Genomic DNA, 19,085 nt, shown 5'->3' with positions numbered 1-19,085 from the left:
AACATGTTACAGCCCATACGGCCCACGCCACGGAAGCCCAGGCGCTCTCTCGCTCGATGCACGTGTTGACAGATCCATCAGCACGTGCATCGCTCGACGAGTCCGCGTCTTTGTGTCCACGTCGGAACCGTCTTTGTGGCAAAAAATTGGGTGGGCGCCTGGCGCACCTTCGCCCTTGTGCGCTCCACGCCTCCGATGCCGCAGGCTTCAGATCGGATGCTCTCGCGCGCCATGGCTCGTTTACGAAGGGATTTTCTTCGTGGCTCGCCCATTGCCCACTTCGGCTCGCGATCTCCTCCGTCGGCTCACCCGCGTTCGCTGCCCCATCGATCATTTGCCCTGTCGATCGAGCTTCATGATCGGGCGCAGCATAGATCGGATCACCACCTCGCCGTTGATCGAGCGCAGCACAGATTGGATCGGCTCCGCCTCCCGCGTCGTTTCCTTCGTAGCGCCCGCCTATCCCGACCCGATCCCTTTCCGTCGACTCATCTCCCAGTTCCTATCACCGGCCATGGAGGAAGGGCGGCGCGACGAAGCCCTACCCGGCGACGGCCATGGCAACGTCAGTGGAGGTGAACGAGCAGCAGTTCACTTCGAAGGCGGCACGGCGAAGACCTACATGGCAACGTCAGTGGAACCCCTACTGCTGGATCGCACGCACGCTGCTCCGTCGCCGTCGGTCCTCAGGTAACTGCTGCTGCTGCTCCTCGCTTGATCATGATCATCACCATATCAAGGCCCGGCCGGCCAATTAGTCACCGATCGCTTCTTGATGTAGATTACATGTTCCACCTTTGAATGATGCCGTTGGTGGCGATCGTGGAGAAGAGGAACAACAAATAAAACATGTTGGATCAGTGAAAAATGAAGTACCTAATGAGGTAAAAAAATATAAGTAACGAACTTGACAGAATATATAGAAACTCTGTTAGGTACCCTAGGCACCCTGGTCGGTCTAACCAGCCGGACAACCGGACCAACCCTGGCCATTCGACCGAGGCACCGAGGCAGACGCCCTAGGCGATGTAATTTTTTAAATAAATTATGACGTGAGACGGGCAACGGTTTCTCCCGAGCTACTCTCGCGTGCCCACCCATCCACTCATAGTTGCGGTTCCAGTCGATTCGGGGTCTCGTTGGCGAGCGGTGAGTGGGACGAGCGTAGGCGGCAGCGGCTTCTGTCGGATTTCCGGCGGCGAGTGGTCGGCGGCAGCTGTGCTGCGTTCGTCGACAACGGAAGGGGCGACAAGCAGCTTACCGCGAGCTCGGTTCTGATTTTGACGGCGCGGCTGTCCACAGAGGAGCAGACCCGAGCCCTTGATATCCATCGGCGGCAGCAGCCGTTTCTCTCTCTCCCTCCCTCAGGCCAAGAGCATACAGGTGATTCTCTCTCCTCAGGTGAAGAAGCTCGTCCCAGTGGTTAAATCTCCTCCGGCGAAGCCGACTCTCCCTCCACTTCACTCCGGTCGGCAGCGGCTTCGTACGGCTCGACCGTCGAGGGGCCTTCCTGCACCTGCAGCACGACCTCCGACCCCCCGAGCTGCTGCCCTGCCGCCGAGTAAGAGCTCCATGATTAATTTTCTGAGATTAATTTTACTGCACTGCTAGCTAATTTTGCAACGATTTGCACAGCCGCAGGTCCTCATCTTCCCTTCACCGACGTGTTCGACGAGCTGCACGACCGCCCGCACTCATCTACTGTTAAGGTGAGAAACTCATGTTCATGTATGTCACCTGTTCAGCAGAATGCCTATGAGAGATGTGTTCATCGTTCCTACTTTTTTTTGCTAACGCCAACTTCCTTTGTGTGATTCGTGTAGTTATTATTCTGCTGACTATGGCACTCACTGTTAGTATAAATTTGCTGATTTAGCATTTGTTCTACGACGCCCTGAGAAGATTGCTTTTCCATGATCTAATCGTCGTCTCACAAGTAGAAACAACAAAACACTTGAAATCTGGGGAGTTTCTTCTGCTGCTCATGGACATGTTTACATGAAAGAAACATACTCCCATACACGCACAAATCTGGGGAGTTTCTACTGTCATGGACATGTTTACATGAAAGAAAAATACTCCCACATGCGCAGCGAGCCGGTTTGGCTTGTCAGGATATGATCGTATGTTTTACCTTTACATTATGCAGAACACATTACAGGGTGCTTATGCTTATGATATAAATGGGAAAAAGTATATAGATGCTCTTGCGGGACTGTGGTGTACAGCTCTAGGTATGTGCAATGTGCAATCTATAGAGATATATTTTATGATATACCTGAACTTGTTGCATTATTAAGATAATGTGAGTTGTATCACCTATTATTTCTTCACTGTCTTAGTGCAGTAGACAGGTAGCCAAATTTAGATTTTAGACTCAAAAGTCGTTGCAATCTAACGAGCTTTGACAGGTATTTAAGTAATTACCAGGTAATGTAGGTGTTGCGCACTGATCACTTCTGGATTAGCAAGAGTATAAAAAGTGATGTGTGAAAGAATCACTTAATACTTTGTCAGAAATTAAAATCAGAACTATTAAGAGCTACCTTATTGACTAATCACATTTTTTTTAAAGGACAGGCTATTCCTACTTTAAGTTTCTATAGTTCACAATAGTGCCAGAATGAACAAGAGAATTACTACTTTCTTGTTCAGTTTTAGCAAAAATTTGAAACTACTTTCTTGTTCAGTTTTAGCATTAATTTGAAATCTGGTGCTATCATTACACTATTTTCCTGTTTTGCATTCCTGGAAGGATTTTGTTTTTCTAGATTTCTACAGAGCAAAGTTGTAGTTTATTTCTACGTCGTTCATGCTGCCCCTGAATGCTTGCTGGATGACGATGGACCTTGTTTTCTGTATGCTCGTGTTTTGACTTGTCTTGCGATTAAGTGTATCAGCCATGAGAAATATCATGTTGGATCAAGTTTAGATTATTAAGAATGCAATGCTTACTGTGTTTCAAATTTATTTTTCATGATTCTCAATGGTATATAACTGTGAGAAAGGGTCTCAATGACATAGGAAGGCTCCGACCTTCGGAGGCTTGCTTGTTGTCTATTTTGGGGAACATCAGGTTCTGATTCTAAAATTTGGGACCTTGGATTTTATAAATTGGTTAAGTTTGTGGTCTCTAGTTAGTTTTTATAATGAGGTTTATTGAGGGAAACAACAGGTTTTGGTTCTGAAATTTGGGACATTAGATTTATTGACTGATTAAATTAAGTTTGAGGTCTCTCGTTATTTTGTACAAGGAGGTCTAGTTATTTTCGTACAATGGTTCGGATTCAATTCGGGACAAGTTTCGATTATTATTGTATAATGAACTTCAGTTTGGGACAAAGCTCGGGTTAAAGTCTGAGGTCTCTAGTTTCAACTTTTCTTATACATCTAGCCGGATGTTGCAATGCTAGTTGATCTAGATCAATTTATGATACTGGTAGGTGCTTCTATGGATAAGTTGATTATGTTGTTTTTTCAAGTGGCAGGTACAACGTTCTTCCTGACTCTTTGAGTGGGTAGTAAGATTGTTTGAGCAAATAGTAAGTGATGTCTTCAGCAATACTTGAGGATGGAGGCCTAGTGCGAGACAACTAAATGGATGGCGGCCGGTGGGCGAATGCAAATTTTGGAAAGCCCGTAGATGCTTTGTGCTTCAGCTTCTCTTTCCAGAGCTCTGTTTTTTTTACAGCTGCTAGTACTGTTCCAGAAGTTAGTGATAGATTGTCCAAATTTTAAGCAATTGTTTAGAATATGTATGCCTTCATGCAGAGCGCATAGCGTAAAGCATGTAGTTTATCTGATTTTGTTCCATCGTTAATAGTCCTATTCGTTGAAATATTGTACTATGAAAGCGCAAACAGAAATTAATTGCTGCATAACTTTTTTGTCTTGCTTGGCGCATAATTTTATGTTTCTTGTGCTAAATTTTCTTGTACTTATACAAAGTTAGAAAAGTAAGGATAAAACACACAAAAATCCTATATGAACAACAATTAGATGGTTTTTTTACGGTAGCACTTGATGAGAATTTTTACCGTACAACTACTAGGATGAAGGCTGAAAAAGGTTCGTGGGGCCACAGAAAATATAAGTATCTTACGAGGCAGAGCTTGTGGACATAGTTCATGCTAGTTCTGCAGCTCTGTGCATGCAACATAATGTTATGTCGGGCGTATGTTCAACCTGTTTTCTTACGGCAGCCATTTCTCTAATCCCAATCGTGCGCGTGCGGTTCAAGAGGAATCCAGGTGTGAATCCGCATGGAGCCATGGACGTAATATTACGTCACATGCAGACCGCACGGGCGTGCGCTCGATGCAAGAAGCCAACGTAATTTTCTTGCGCTACATGCACAAAAACTGCACGCCGCGGGGCGGGGTCGCGAGGCGCGGGCGTGACCATATATATATATATATATATTGTTATAGTACATTTTTAATTGACAATTCATATGTACAGGAGGTGGTTGATAAATCTGGACAAAATTTGATCACACCTAAAATTGGAATGATTTTTGAATCTGAGGAAAAGGCTTATGAGATGTACAACATCTATGCTGGACATGTTGGGTTCAGTGTTAGAAAGAGCAAGACGAAGACATCTAGTTTGTAGTAGCCAAGGATATCGAGAAAATGAGTCATCACAAAAGGATATTACAAGGACCAGTTGTGATGCTCATGTTCAATTTAGTATCATCAAAGAGAGGGTTTGGACAGTGCAAAACGTCGTATTAGAGATGCCTGGCGGTGGCGGCCAAGAGCCAGTCCCCGGAGACGAGGGAGATGACGGCGCGCCACTACGCCAGGGAAGCCAGGAGGAAGGCGGTGAGAAGGAAGAAGCGGCTGACCCAGGAGGCCATCGACACGCTGCTGGCAGGATCTGCGGACCCGCGCCACCGCCCTCTGCGGCCCCTCGGCCTCGAGCTCGTCGACAGGCTCCTCAGGAACCGGACTCCCGAGGAGCGCGAGGAGTTCATGGCCGTCAACACCATTGACGTGCTCAACTTCCAGGCCTACTTGGACCAGGAAGATGAGCTCCTCAGGATGTACCATGAGAAGGGGTATGCTGAGGTCGAGGTCGACGACGACGACACAAACTAGAGCCTGCCTGCGGAAGCATTTATTAGCCGGTCTCTAGATCATTGTCAAGTGTGTACAGATCGATCGTTGATGGGTTTCCTGTCCGTTTGGGTAAACTGAAAAAGATTACGCATAGAGTAGCTAGTAGTTTTGTGTTGCGAGCTTCAATTAATAGTTGTGCAAAAGTGAAGCCCTAGTCCTGATAGTGGATTAGTTTTGTGAAATTTACTGTCAGTGTTTACAGTTTATACTAAATGAACAGATTAATGATGCTGGTTGATAAGATACGGTGCTTAATTAGTCGGGCATGGGGAATCCTCTGCTGAAATCTGAGTTATCAATGAGAAAATGTTAACCTGTAAAGCCCCAATGGATTCTGGTGACAACGAGCTACCATGTCAACCGAAAAAGGCCAAAGTTCATGTTATAATCGAGCCCTAACTGCTTGATGTAGCATCGGTTCGACTAAAGCGAATTTTAGTGCCTAGTGTCTAGCATAATGCTATGTACTGAAGAAGTCTATTCAAGTCCTTTTTGAAAACTGTCATATTCAGTTGCTGAAATCGATCACATAGTTTCCACTTTATGGCCTAACAGGGCATGCATGTACAGTTTCAGTTTATCAGTGCACACTTCCAGTTACAGATATTCTCCAACACAGTTAGTTCTGGACATTTACCAGCAGTCCAGCATTATCTAGACCGTTGTTGAGGCCGATTATTCATGGAAATAAAGCCTGAAAACCGTAAATAAGTAAACAGGAACATAGAGTAACCTGAAATTGAAGCAAGTAAACACAAAGTATTCCATAAATGTGTGTATGGTAAATTGAGAGAGAGAGAGAGATTGTAAGCATTATTTGTGCTTCTGAAATTTGTGTTTTGCCTGCCCCAATCGTGTACTCCCTCTGATCCGTAATAATTGTCTTTAATTTAGTACAACTACAGTACTAAATATGCATTACGTCATGGTCGAATATTAAAGGCATTTTGCTCAGGCATCATTTAGAACTGCCTCCAAAATTAATTTACGTTAGAAGTCATTCTTTCCATTAATGACGCTAATTAAGGTTTAATAAAGGCATTAAACATTAAAAAAAGTGCCTCAAAAGACCTTTCCCAACCCCATTAGTTCCAACACTTTTTATAAGCCTAAAAAACATTTTAAGGCATTTTTCAAATTACTTTAAGGCAATTTGCAGAGCCTTTGGATATACCCTGTTTCGTAGTGGCCACCGTAGCCGCCTGGGAGATGGCGCCGGGATGGTGATTCTCTGAGATTGCGCCGCCGCCCTCCATTGATATAATTGGCGATCTGGATCTTCTTGTTCTTCTTTTTGACACATGATGATGATCGATTGATCTCGATCTTGATTCGTTGCGGAGGCAGTGGCGCGAGTGTTCGTGGGGCTTTATCGGGCATGAGCCCCGAGTCCGACAACGATTCATCTAGCCATCGCGCCTGGTCTCTTTTCTTTTCTCGCCCTTCCTTATTGTTTCCTACCGATCATAGATTGTTTTCTTTTTGAGAATTCCTACCGATCAAGCCTTCTTCATTTTCTTCTTGAGTTCTACAAGCCTTCTCGTAATCGGACTGGGCCAACACGCGCATCGGGACCCAACCAGCCCAACCCAAGCCAAACTAGCACTGTCCATCTGGACCTAACGCTACCACGGAGTGCCTTGGCTTTGGTGCATGCCATCGACACGTGAAATCCATCTTTAGATTCCATATCGCAGACAGTGCAAGTGCGAAGAACATCCATGCGGGTTGTGGCGGTGATGTTTTCTTCGCTTGGATGACCAGGGTGTTCTTCGCAAGTTTCTTGCTTGGTTGATTTGTATCTGGTACGAAAGAGTAAATTTGAAGAAAGCACACTTTTTGCGTCGTGTTTCTCACAAAACCATAGTTATGGTTGATTATTTCAAGGAACCACAACTTTCAAGGAAGACCTTCACAGAAAACCCTAATTTGACAGATTAAGCATTATGATATGATTTCAGACAGATATGGCCCAGTGGCACGTGTCAACTCAAACCCATTTCATTTGCTGCTAAATTGAAAGCCACTTTCTCGCCCTTTTGTACCTTTTGATCTCGATCTTTTAACTTTCAGGCTTTAAATTGTTCGAAGATTTGTTTCCGAGTTTTTTTATTTTTAGCTTTTTATTTTAATTTGTAGAAAAAAACTCATTGTGGAGTACCCTGCGTCGGTTCGCAACAGGACTGTCGGAGGAAAAAGAGAGAGAGGGGTATGAGTAGAGGGGGGTGGGGGAAAAAAAAATCCTAAGAGACCTGGTCTCTCCAAAGACCCTGTGCATCATATGACACGTGGCTAGATTAGCTCTCAAAGTATCAAGAGACAGAAAAGGAAAACAATAATTACGATAAAATTATAGTGAGCGTGGTCTTTCGGCTGAGAGAGAGACCGGGTCTCTTAGGATTATTTTCCAGTGAGGGTTGGGGGAGAGAGGGAGTTGGTGGGGCGGGTCGGAGGGGGGAGGGGGGCGTGGGGAGACCGGGAGAGGAATAAAGGAGTGGGGAAGTGTGAGGGAGCAAGCGTGTGGTGAATATTTGTCAAAAAGAGATAATATATATACTAATGTTAATATATATTTTTTTACATAAATATAAACTTTATCAAATTTGACTTAAAACAAAACTAGGACTTGCTATATATTTAGAAAAGGAGGTGGTAGAAACTAGAAAGCAACAAGATGCATATATACTAGCTAGTAGATGCACACAAACATTGCATGTTTTCCAAGCAAGATCGATCGAGTTAGTATCTAGATCAGATCGATGCAGTGGGCGCCATACAAGGCTTCACGCATCGCCATGGTGTAGCTGTCGGCCTCTTGGTCGACCTCGACCTCGACGTACCCCTTCTCACGGTACATCCTGACGAGGTGATCCTCCCGGTCGCGGTTGACCTGGGTTCTCAGCACGGCAATGGTGGCGGCGGCCCGGATCTCCTCGCGCTCCTCGGGGGTCGTCCAGTGCTTGAGCCCGTCGATGAAGTCGTGGTCGATGCGCAGCGGGGGGCGCGGCTTCATGTAGCTGGCCAGCAGGGCTTCCAAGGCCTCATTGCTCAGCCGCTCCTTCTTCCTCGACCTCGTCGTCGTCGCCGCCGCGGCCGGGGGATTCGCCGCCTTCCTGGCGAAGTGGCGCGCCGCTGCCGCCCTCACGGCTGGGGACTTGCTCTTGGCCGCCGACTCCCAGCACCTCGCGTACACCGCCGCCACGGCCTCCAGGTCCAGCCCCACCGTATCTACCCTGGTGTTCTTTGTTGGCTCATCTGTGGTCGCCGGCTCCTCCAACGACGCCCCCATCGATCTCTAGATCCTTGTTTTCAGGAGCCGCTCGATGGATCTCGATGGCAGGACGTGTTGGGTTTGGCTTGCCTAGAGGATCGAGGCCAGGCATATTTATAGTGGATCGCCTGAACCGATCGACTCAGGACTCCAACTCCAGTTTTTCGCGCATCAGGTCGGTTCAGAGTCCTAGTAGACCGGTTACCCGATTCCAATTAATAGTCGTAGTTCCTTTCAGCATCTTTGATCTTTTTAAACAAAAAGGTTTTTTTTAAGCACCAATATGGCTTTATTATTGATTCAAGAGACAAAGTACAAAAGATCAATACACGAACAAAGAAACTCAACAAAACTAAAAGTTTTATTAATTGTAGTCCTTCGAAGTAATCTTCTCTTGATCAATCCTTCGCATCTTGATAACTTTTCACGTATTCGTCGACAAAATTGTAGAATACTATGCTTGCACAATCTGAATTAACCTCAAAGGTTTTGAAAAGCCGCATGCGCCGCCCACTTATAATGGGAAGTACTTAAGATTATTGCACCATGACCGGGGTAATACTCTAAACAAAAAGGTTCCTTTGGGGCCTCGTTTGGCAGTCTGGGAATTTTAAGAATACCAGTGTTTTTTATCGGCCCAGAGTTTTATTGTCAGATCCACTCTACCCTTCATTTGGCAGCATGGACAGTATCGATTAGTCCAAGCCCATAAAAAAACCCTGATACTTGTCTCCTGGGCGAATTTTCGAGACGCGAGAGGGGGTTAGCTATAAACTAGTACACACATCATCACACTGCATCAAAAATCAAAGAAAATTCAAATTTTACGCTTCAAATTCTGGTTCACCGCAGGTTGTTATGGACAATACAGAAGAGCCGGGAATTGTCCCCCTCAAAAAAAAAGAAGAACCGGCCGGAATAACTGATTAAGCGCGCGTGTGGCTGATGCTGTGGTGGTGGCTGACGTGCGGGCCGGCCCCATGTGTCAGTCACCACAACAGCAGGTAACGAACATCAGACGATTCTCCTCCCTGGCTGCAACTAGGATGAACTGCACAGAATCCTGCGGTTAGAGCACTTGCGAGCATGCAGCTGTGGTTTGACAATGGGATTATGGGAATGGCCATTTTTGCTGTTGGCATGCATACACGAGTGCGCGCTGGTTTCAGTTCTGATGATTTTTACCTTCTTTGTAGCCATGTTTGTAGCTACAGAAACCAGAATGCCGTGATGATACGGCCAAACTCAACTATCTTGTGTTTATTGTTGAGCTACTGAAGGTAAAATGAAGAAAGGACGATGGTAAGATGAAAAATGTTCTGCAAGTTTGAAGAACACCAATTTTCCTTCGCAGTGCTGCAGCTCACTCGAAACTCGTATGTCTTTTATTTGACATTCTTCTGTAATCATACCAAGACTGTTTTCGAATTAGTGAGTGATTGGCCTGTCACGGTTTAACTGTTAAAGCAATAATTTATCTTAAGAAGAAGAAGCAGCAGCAGCAATTCATATCTTTGTTCTTTTTCCTCCTGATTTAAGATGTGCAAGTAATACTTTGGAATCTACCATGTAATATTCCTGTTTGCTTATCAAGAGATTTCAGGCTTTATTTCCCTGAATGATTGGTCTCGATAGTAGTAAATGTGCAGAATTTACTGTGTTGGAGAATATATGCAAGTCCACAAATGAACTGAAACTGTGTCCCATGAAGTGAATCAATTTCAGCAACTGGATATGCTAGTTTCAAAAAAAATACTTCAGTTTTTTTTTTACTGTGTTGGAGTAGTTGATTCAGTTTCAAACAAAAAAGAGTTGATAGACAAGTACATACCATTATGCCAGGCAACAAATTCGCTTTAGTCCGACCTATGGATGCTACATCAAGCAGATAGGGCTCGATTTTAATTAGAACTTCAGTCTTTTTAAATTGACATGATAGGTTAACATTTTCGCATCGCAAACTTGGATTTCAGAGGATTCTGCCTGACTAACTACTGTATATCAACCAGCATGATTTGTTTCAATTGGTATAAACTGTAAACAGTAAGCTGTTCATTTGACATACACCAAGGGACGCTGCAATGCAAAGTTTATCAACATAACAACACCACATGGTTTAAACAAGTATTTGGAATCATTTTTCTCGAATTCGCGAACTTCCGACTGGACCTACTGTTCAAACCACACAAAAGAATACATTCACCTAGAATAAGCATCGTGAGTAATCAGTGGAGTACATATAAAACAAAAAAGTGAGCAATGTAAAAACCACACTACCACAGTACTGGATGATTGATCACATGGTAAGAAGCAACGAGATGCATATATGCATATGCACAAACATAGTTTCCCCCATATATCAAATGCGAGTCAACATAGATAGATCAGTCAGGACATCCATGATATAAATATTATCCACATATATATAGATAAGATAAATCACAGGCCATGTCTAATGATTTAAGTCGATCGAAACATAATAGTTGAGCACAGAGTGATGATTAGCTAATAGTAATAATTATAACTGAAGTTCCAGACCAGCCAGCATTCCCTGCGTTCTGAGATCGACGCGACAGTCTAGAGATGAGTCGTCGGCGCCAAGGCTTCACCCAGCATCTTGGTGTAGTTGTCCTCCTCGACCTCGTCGTCGACCTCCAACTCCACATACCCCTTTTCATAGTACATCCTGACGAGGTCATCCACTCGGTCGCGGTTCTCCTTGGTTGTCAGCACGGCCATGGTGGCGGCGGCCCGGATCTCCTCGCGCTCCTCGGGGGTCCGGTGCGTGAGCCCGTCGATGAACTCGTGGTCGATGCGCAGAGGGCGGGGCGCGGCCTCCTCCAACTGGCAAGCAGGGCTTCCACGTCCTCCTCGCTCAGCCGCTCCTTCCTCCTCTGCACAGGGGGTTTCGCCTTCCTCTCGGCTTCCCTGGCGAAGTAGCGCGCCGCTGCCGCCCTCATCTCAGGGGACTGGCTCTTGGCCGCCGCCTCCCAGCACCTCGCGTACGCCGCCGCCGCGGCCTCCCGGTCCAGCGCCGCCACATCAACCCTGCCCAACACTGTCTCCGTGGGCGGCTCGGTCACGTCGGAGTGACTCGCCACCGCACCCGACATCGCCTGATTCGCCTCCTTCCTTCCTTCCCCTCCTTTTGGTTGCTCTCGACCTAAACCCTAGATCTCGACTTGTGGTGGCGGCGGCTGCACAAGCGTTCCGTGGACAATTGAGCCCAGGTCCGGGTGCATATATATGGGCCAAGCGCTAACTGGGCCAAGCCCAACTCATCGCCTCCTCTCCTCGCCAGAGTCCAGACTATCTCTCGTCTCCGGCCATGGGTTCTCAATAGAAAAAAAAAGAAGGGAAAAGAAGACCGTTCGTCTCCAACTCAATAACTCATCCCTCGGGTCCATGGCCGCCTCCGGCGAGCAGCGCGGCGCCTTTTCTGACCGTCCATCCCGGTCGATTTTCGGCATTAGACACCGAGGTACGTCGCCAACTGCCGATCATCTCCGTTACTGGCACAATTTTTTCTGCCCTAAACTGGCTCCGCTTCTCCGATTGGAGCTCGAGGCGACGGGTGTGGGTTGGGACATGGCGGAGTCGCGGTTGCCGTTTCCGTCGAATTGCCTGTTTCTCCAGCACAGTAAGGAAATTTCTGAACAACCCGAGCTGCTATTCCCATTTCGATGATTATTCAACACAAAGTGGCGAGCCCATGTTTGTTAGGCTGAACCTGAGGATGATGACGGGAGGCAACGAGTGGATGTGGATCAAGAGCCGAGCGACCAAGTTTGGGGCTGGGGGCTCCTGCTGGCCAATTGGCCCCACGTGTGAGTATAGGAGGAACACAGGGGACAGACTTCCAGTGGACCAGCAACTGGAATGCTTATAGTAAGGACATAAGTACATTGTAAATACTAACATTCAATCCATATGTTATATGTATTCGCTCAAGGCCCCAAACAGAAAGAAGCACATCATAATTTTCATACACCTGCTAGCTAAAGTTTCACCAAGATCCACGACTCCATAGGGACAACTCAGATTGCATCGCACGATTTATCAACTTCCTTAAATGGTTAGTATACTGCCATTAGGAATCAATCCTTTTTTGGTGTTGATGCTGCTGTTGGCACCACTTCTAGGGCTTGGGAGGATCAAGATGATTTTTATTTGACCAATACAGGTGGTATTGGGTTAGGTTATAATGGCTTCAGTTTCAAATATGACATGTTTGTGGTCAAACTACTGTGCATGTTGCAACATGCATAAAAGAATAGCGTATATGCCGGGTTTTTTTAAAAGAGAGAGGATTGGCTGCAATGAAGAAATGGTTTCAGTATTTTTCAGTACTTAGAAGTTAGAAATGAATGTAGTTTAGGTTGCCTGACAGATATAGTTATTACAAACAGCTGCTGATATTTTATTTCTGCAGCTTTATTGCCGAAGGAAATTCAAGATGGAACTGACAGGTTCATGAGGAAGAAAGCAAGTATCTCTGTTTCCATTTCATGTTAGCGATACTGTCTGCAAGGTATGCATACCCTGGTGCTGCTTAGTTTTTTATTTTATTTGAAGGAAAATATTGCTGCTGCTTTTCTTTACTATTTTATAAATAGTATGACTTGGTGGTCAGTGCTGATTGTGTCTTGATTCCAAATGTAAATGTGACTAGGTACCTTTGCTTCTCTCCATTGCCCTTCTCTCTCAGGGAACCAACTCTTCTGCAAAAACTGCAAATTCTACTGTCTTGCAGTCCTGAAACTAATATGACCAATACCCATAACTTTATTGATCGGCCATGTCGCAAATTTCCCTAATGAACACAACTTTACTCAAATGTTGTAAGTAGCTGTGTAAAAATAATGAAATGTCGCAATTGGATGAGTCTGTGGTGCTTGATAATGCAAATAGGATTGCTGGTAATGTTGTGTAAATAGAGCAATGTGGTCCGCAGATAAAATAGAGCCCTGTGGTCTGCAGACCTCTGGCTGCAGCACTAATGAAAGAGGGACAAGGTGTGATGCATATCAGTAGCTCAGCAGGCCCCTTTTTCCTCCATCCAAATCGGCGGGGATGTTCCTTGGTGGCAATCAGCCATGTGGGAAGCGGGCAGCGGCCGAGTAGGTATTAGCACTTTAGCAGGGGCTGCAGGAAACACGGAGGAGGACATTGTGATTGTAGTACAAACTAGATTAATGTCCGTGCATTGCTACGGAAGTCTTTTATATTGCATGGGTTGTTTAAGTGGTCGTGTCATCATCGTCCCTAACTTTGTGCAAAATAAAAAATTATCTCAAAATAAACATCAACCGAATCAACTATTGAAAGATCGTGATACATATGTGTACTACATGAAAAATGTATGATAATTGTGGTACTAATTTCTTGGCAACTTAAGAGGTATGTAGGTGTGGTTGAACAGACCACCAACCACCACCAACTCAAATCTTTATAAGAGTGAAAAATAAACTGGAAGGACCTCAAGGAAGGTTTGGGGAGGATGGTGTTGGTGTTAGCTGTTATGAGCGAGTTGGGGCGAGCATGACAGGGCTCTGCATGAACGAACGAGCTGGGGCTGCTCCTCTGGCCAACTGGCTCTGCATGTCAGTGTAGGAGGAATGGAAGGGCAGATAGACCAGTGGACCAGCAACTGGGATGCTTAGAGTAAAATGTAAATAGAAGTACGTTGATAGATGCCTTGACCATTGCTATGTCCTCATTTTATATAAGAAAAACGATACTTTCATGTTTTTGTTTTGGCGAAGATGACCGGAATCTTATTGCTTAAGGAATAGGAGTACAGTCAGCAGCCAAAAGGTTTGCAATCATGGTTGGAGGAACGATCCTTTCATGTTAGCAGATCCTTTCAGGTTATCCGATGAATGATTACATTGTTCTGTTTACTTTTACTTTATGCAAAGTATTGATATTTAATCAAACTTTATGCATCCATCTTCAATCAAAGACGCAATAAACAGTACCATGCTGTAAATTTCATCTCTGAATACTTGTGGTCTGAAGTTGCCAAACAGACAGCGCTGCATTGTAATTTTCATACACCTAGATAAAGCTTTGTAAAGATTATCTACTCTATGGTTGTAGCTCAGACTGAATTATACAATTGATCAACTTCCTTACATGGTTAGCATACTGCCATCAGGGAGCCGATTTTTATTTCACCAGCACTGATGGCATCGACCAGTTTCCTGTCCCCATGTTAGTGGTGTGAGTTCAAATAGGGGACCCGTCATTATTGAAAACATGGCAGAATATTGTGCCGTTGTGCGTATTGCAACATGTATAAAAAAGTAGCAGACATAATATTGTTGAAAAAATGGCGGATTCAGTATTTTCAGTACATGGAAATGACTGTTACGTAAGTTTCTGACAAATAGTTATTACATACATGTTGCTGATGTTTGTTTTTTCAGCTTTTGCGCTAAAGGAAATCCAAGATGGAACTGACAGGTTAGCAGCAAAGATAAACCTGATATCTCTGATTTTGATTCATCTTAGCCTAAGCAGTCAGCATATACTCACCACGAGGTGCTCATACTCTGGGCATAGCTTATTGCTGCATAGTTTTTTTATTTTGACATCAATTAGATAAATGTCTTCTGTTCCTTTTTTTCATGATTGTGTTTCCATACCGATATTGATTGATCACTTGATTTATATACAGTAGCATTGAAATAGCTCCTTAATCTTCTGGATGAACCATTTACTCTATTAAAATATAAATGTTTTATTGCAGTGGTCAATTTCTTAATCTGTAACTAAATTGTTGCCCTCCTTCCTAAATGTGTTCATGCAAAACAAGCATGCTAATCAAGAAATCTGTTGAGTCTGAAACTCTGTATGACCTGCGTACGCAAAAATATGAGTTAAGAAAGGTTAAGATAATAAAGAGGATGATCTGTACTCTATTGATTAATTTAAATGACATAGTCACCTGTTTTCCTCTTCTATCTCTACGTCAGTCCCTGCCACCTTCGTCCGTGCTTGACGGTTCGTCGCCTTCATCCGGGGTATCACCCGGGTGGCAGCTTATCCGATGGCGGGCCATGCATGATGGAGGCACCTCTGCCTTGGGTAATGGGTCGGATGGCGACTTGGGGGCGGGGGGTGGTCATGGCCGATTGGCCGTGAACAAGCGGTGAGAACCACAGTTCCCCGGGTGCCAAGCTTGGCAACCATCTGCTCTCCATCAACCATGGACTAGTAGGATTGTCCTCCTCACAACCCCTTGCACTGGCCGTGGAAGATTCCTCTCTCTCTCTCTCTCTTGCTCTCTCTCCCCCTCCCCCTCCCCCTCCCCCTCCCTCCCTCCCTCCCTCCCTCTCTCTCTCTCTCTCTCTCTGATGCCCCTGTATTAGATATTTGTATCTCATTCAAAATGAAATGCTAGAGAACATGAACATGGCCTTTTTGGTTTGGGTGCCAACTATTTTCCAAGTTCAGTTAATTGTTGTGCCCCATTATTTATTCCGTAATTTCTACTTTCTTCTTTAAACAATGGAATCCACATTCATGAGGTTTTAGTCCACTTTCAGTATGTTACCTCCTATCCATCTGTTTTGGTATGATTGATAGCTGCTGCTGAAAGTAATATATTATAGATATTGGGCAGGATCAATCTCTGCCTACCTGTTATAGAATAAGACAGGATGTTTTTGTACATTAAATGTCCGAGCTTATTCTTTTTTTATGAGCAACAATCCAACATATGGTTTAGCATGTTGCTCAAGAATATAACTTTTTTTTTCCACTTGGTGTTTTTGCACATTAAATCTGAAATGGATGAGTGTTATCAGAAAGTTGTGCTGCCTGCTGCCGAATATAAAGTTCAGACTTCCTTGTTTGGTTATCAACGCACCTGCTTCTGAATCCACTCTGTTTTGCTTCTTTTCTCGTGTAACATGTTTCCTGTCTAATATTTTATTTGCTGCAGTGCAATTTGGACCATCTTGAAAAATGCACTTCCCTCTGTTCATTTTTTTTTGTGGCCTTAGCAAACTACTAGCTCCAATGCTAAGGAGAGCACTAACTACTAGCTCCATTTCTACTTCAAGGAGAGCATGACCTCAGGTGGGTCTCATCTGATTTAAATATCCCCATGGTTATAACCTGCAATACCAAATATTTTATTCTACTACAGGGCCGCAGATATGACTAGGCCAGGAGCTGTTAGCGTGAACACACGTCCTGTTCCACTTCTTGACTTTTGGAAGCCCTAGGGTCCAGCCCATATAAGACCGGATTGTACAATTTGTCTCTGAAAAGTGATCTTTGTGCATAATTAGTTTAAAAGAATTTTGATGTTCCATTTACTCTTTAGTCTTGACATCTGCTGATCACCAATTGATATTGAGCTATACTTTTTGAACACTTACATTGAACAGCTGATATATTGCTCTTGCTAACTTAAGCTGATATTTTGATACGCTGTGCAATAAGCAAAAGCTCATTCTACAATGTTGTATATATTGTGCCTTGAACTAAAAAAATAATGCTGTACCTATTTCTTTCAATGTTTTCCTGGTGCAGATAATCCAAAATTTGAGTTTATGAAACATGCTCAGGAATGTGGTGCAATTTTTTGGTACCTACACAAGAGTGACCCAACTTAGATATTATAACAGGTACTCCCTCCGTCCAACAAAGGATGTCTCAAGTTTGTCAAAATTTGGATGTATCTAGACATGACTTAGTGTATAGATGCATTCAAATTTGGTCAAAGTTGAGACATCCTTTGCTGGACGGAGGGAGTATATTACAATGAGATTTATGTTTTTTTTTTTACTTTTTATCATGTAGATAAAGTCTAGCAGTGGTTGACACCTCTTTTTTTGTGTGCTTATGATGCACGTCTTAGATTACTTTTTATCATCCAGGTAAGAAAAAGTAGTTGAATGGAAGGTAGGTATTTACATTTTACCTTTTAGATTTTATCTGTCCGTGTACAGAAGGTAAAAGATGACCTGAAGCTTTTTGTTATTGGGGGGAAACTTCATTGGATGTGTTTTCACATTTGTAGGAGGCCTACTGCAGCTGCACGTTCACCTGTAGCTGTAGCACAGTAGTAGTGAAACTGAAACAATAACAATACTGCTGTCTATCCTATTGTGCATACTGCTGCCCTTCCTCTGTTTTGGTTACTCAGGCTGCTCTCACTCCCCTCTCTCCCCTCGTCGTGGTGGCTCGTTCTGGCGGCATCCTCTCCAGCTGCCCTTCCTCGGTGCCACGGATACTTGTCTTCAGCCACACAATGGTGAGCTTGCGACCACTCTTGGTACTCTTTTTGGTACAAATTTCAGTAGGATTATTACTGTTTTTGTATGCTTGTAAACTTTAAGTACAATTGGTACTCCGTCCGTTCCTAAATGTAAGATGTTTTACCTTTGTCCTAAGTCAAAGTCTTAAAATTTGACCAATTTTATAGAAAATTCTACTAACATCTATGACTCTATATTAAGGAGGGGAGCTGCGGGGATAGACGCAAGGCAAGAATCTTGTCGAAGATCTTGGAGAACCCGTGGATCAAGCTGATCGGTCAAAATTCCTAAGTGTCAAGGGGGGTTCTCTTTCGTAGGGAGCAGAATTAGCATGGAACCATTAAGTCGCCTGAAATTCTGAAAATTTCCTTGGTGAAGAAGGTTCAGGGCCGCCAAGACATCTTCAGCAATGACCTCCCAACATAGTTTAAACAAAAGCCTGGAGAAGCTGTTTGGTCCTGGGGCACGACCAGAAGGCATCACCGAAATAGCATTCTTTACTCCGTCATGGGAAAAAGGAGCTTCCAGAGCATTGGCATGAAAAGCAGGCACCGAGGGGATCTCAATTTCATCAAGGTTGAGACGGCAATATCTACAGGGGGATATATGCCTTCAAAATATTCTTGGGTGAGCTCGAGCTTTTCATCAGTGACAATGGCAGTTATGTCGTTGAACCGGAGGACAGGGAGCCTTAGATCACGGACTTAATTGGGATCGGATCCTGTTCCGGAATCCGACCCTGATTCCCCTCGTCCCCCCCCCCCCCCCCCCCCCGGTTTTTGACTTTTTGGTCTGCATAGAAATGTCTTTCATATTTTCAACACTTCGTATGGATATTCCACACATTCCTACTTTGCTAATTTAATATGATATTTTTTGGAAAATTCTATCACATGCCTGTAGGCAAGTTAGAGATTTTTCGGACAGTCCTTTCTTCTCCTTCAAGAGAAAAATAGAAATATCTCCTATCTTATTAAAAATATATTTCCTATTGTGTGTAAAAAAATATATAATTTTTCATTCCTCTTTTGCCCTTTACATGCGGGTCAATTGGTGCGGTTTTAGGCCCAATTATTTTTAGAGATAATTAAAACTACTATGGAGTTTAATGAAGAAAAGGGAAGGCCCAACAAATTTGAGGCCTAACACTAACCCACACCCTAGCATATATATAACAGATCAATCCTAAATCTAACCCTATTGAGTCCCTCCTCTCTCGCTCACCCGCCGTCGTCTTCCCATCCTCTCTCTCGCAACCTAGATCCCACCCTATTTCCCTCCCCATCTCCTGTCAACATCGCCTACGCCGCACGCTCCTGCCCCTACGGTACCATGCCGCGCATCCCTTGGTGGCCATCCAAAGAGGCGCACCATGACGCCCCACCTGGTTGCCGCCGGGCATCCACCTTCTCCTTG

The 19,085-nt window shown here is 44.4% G+C and overlaps 2 long non-coding RNA genes across 4 annotated transcripts; both read left to right on the top strand.

The window, feature by feature from the left end:
- Window positions 1–1,062: 1,062 nt before the first annotated feature.
- On the top strand, window positions 1,063–3,892 carry LOC104584469. 3 transcript variants are annotated; one of them, XR_002965947.1, is made up of 3 exons: window positions 1,063–1,709; window positions 2,150–2,234; window positions 3,489–3,892. It is a non-coding gene; the product is annotated as an uncharacterized LOC104584469 (long non-coding RNA). The 3 variants fall into 3 exon arrangements; XR_002965948.1 differs by having other exon boundaries at window positions 3,483–3,892; XR_732176.2 differs by lacking the exon at window positions 3,489–3,892 and having other exon boundaries at window positions 2,150–2,974.
- Window positions 3,893–12,290: 8,398 nt separating this feature from the next.
- Window positions 12,291–18,317, top strand: LOC100842058. The gene is made up of 6 exons (XR_002960531.1): window positions 12,291–12,469; window positions 12,827–12,925; window positions 14,826–14,862; window positions 16,346–16,482; window positions 16,553–17,665; window positions 17,871–18,317. It is a non-coding gene; the product is annotated as an uncharacterized LOC100842058 (long non-coding RNA).
- The last annotated feature ends 768 nt before the right edge of the window (window positions 18,318–19,085 follow it).

This window comes from Brachypodium distachyon, chromosome 4, assembly GCF_000005505.3.
Source record: "Brachypodium distachyon strain Bd21 chromosome 4, Brachypodium_distachyon_v3.0, whole genome shotgun sequence".
Classification (NCBI taxonomy): Eukaryota; Viridiplantae; Streptophyta; class Magnoliopsida; order Poales; family Poaceae; genus Brachypodium; species Brachypodium distachyon.
The sequence above is the reverse complement of the archived record's forward strand: the minus strand, read 5'-3'. Positions and strand labels throughout refer to the sequence as shown.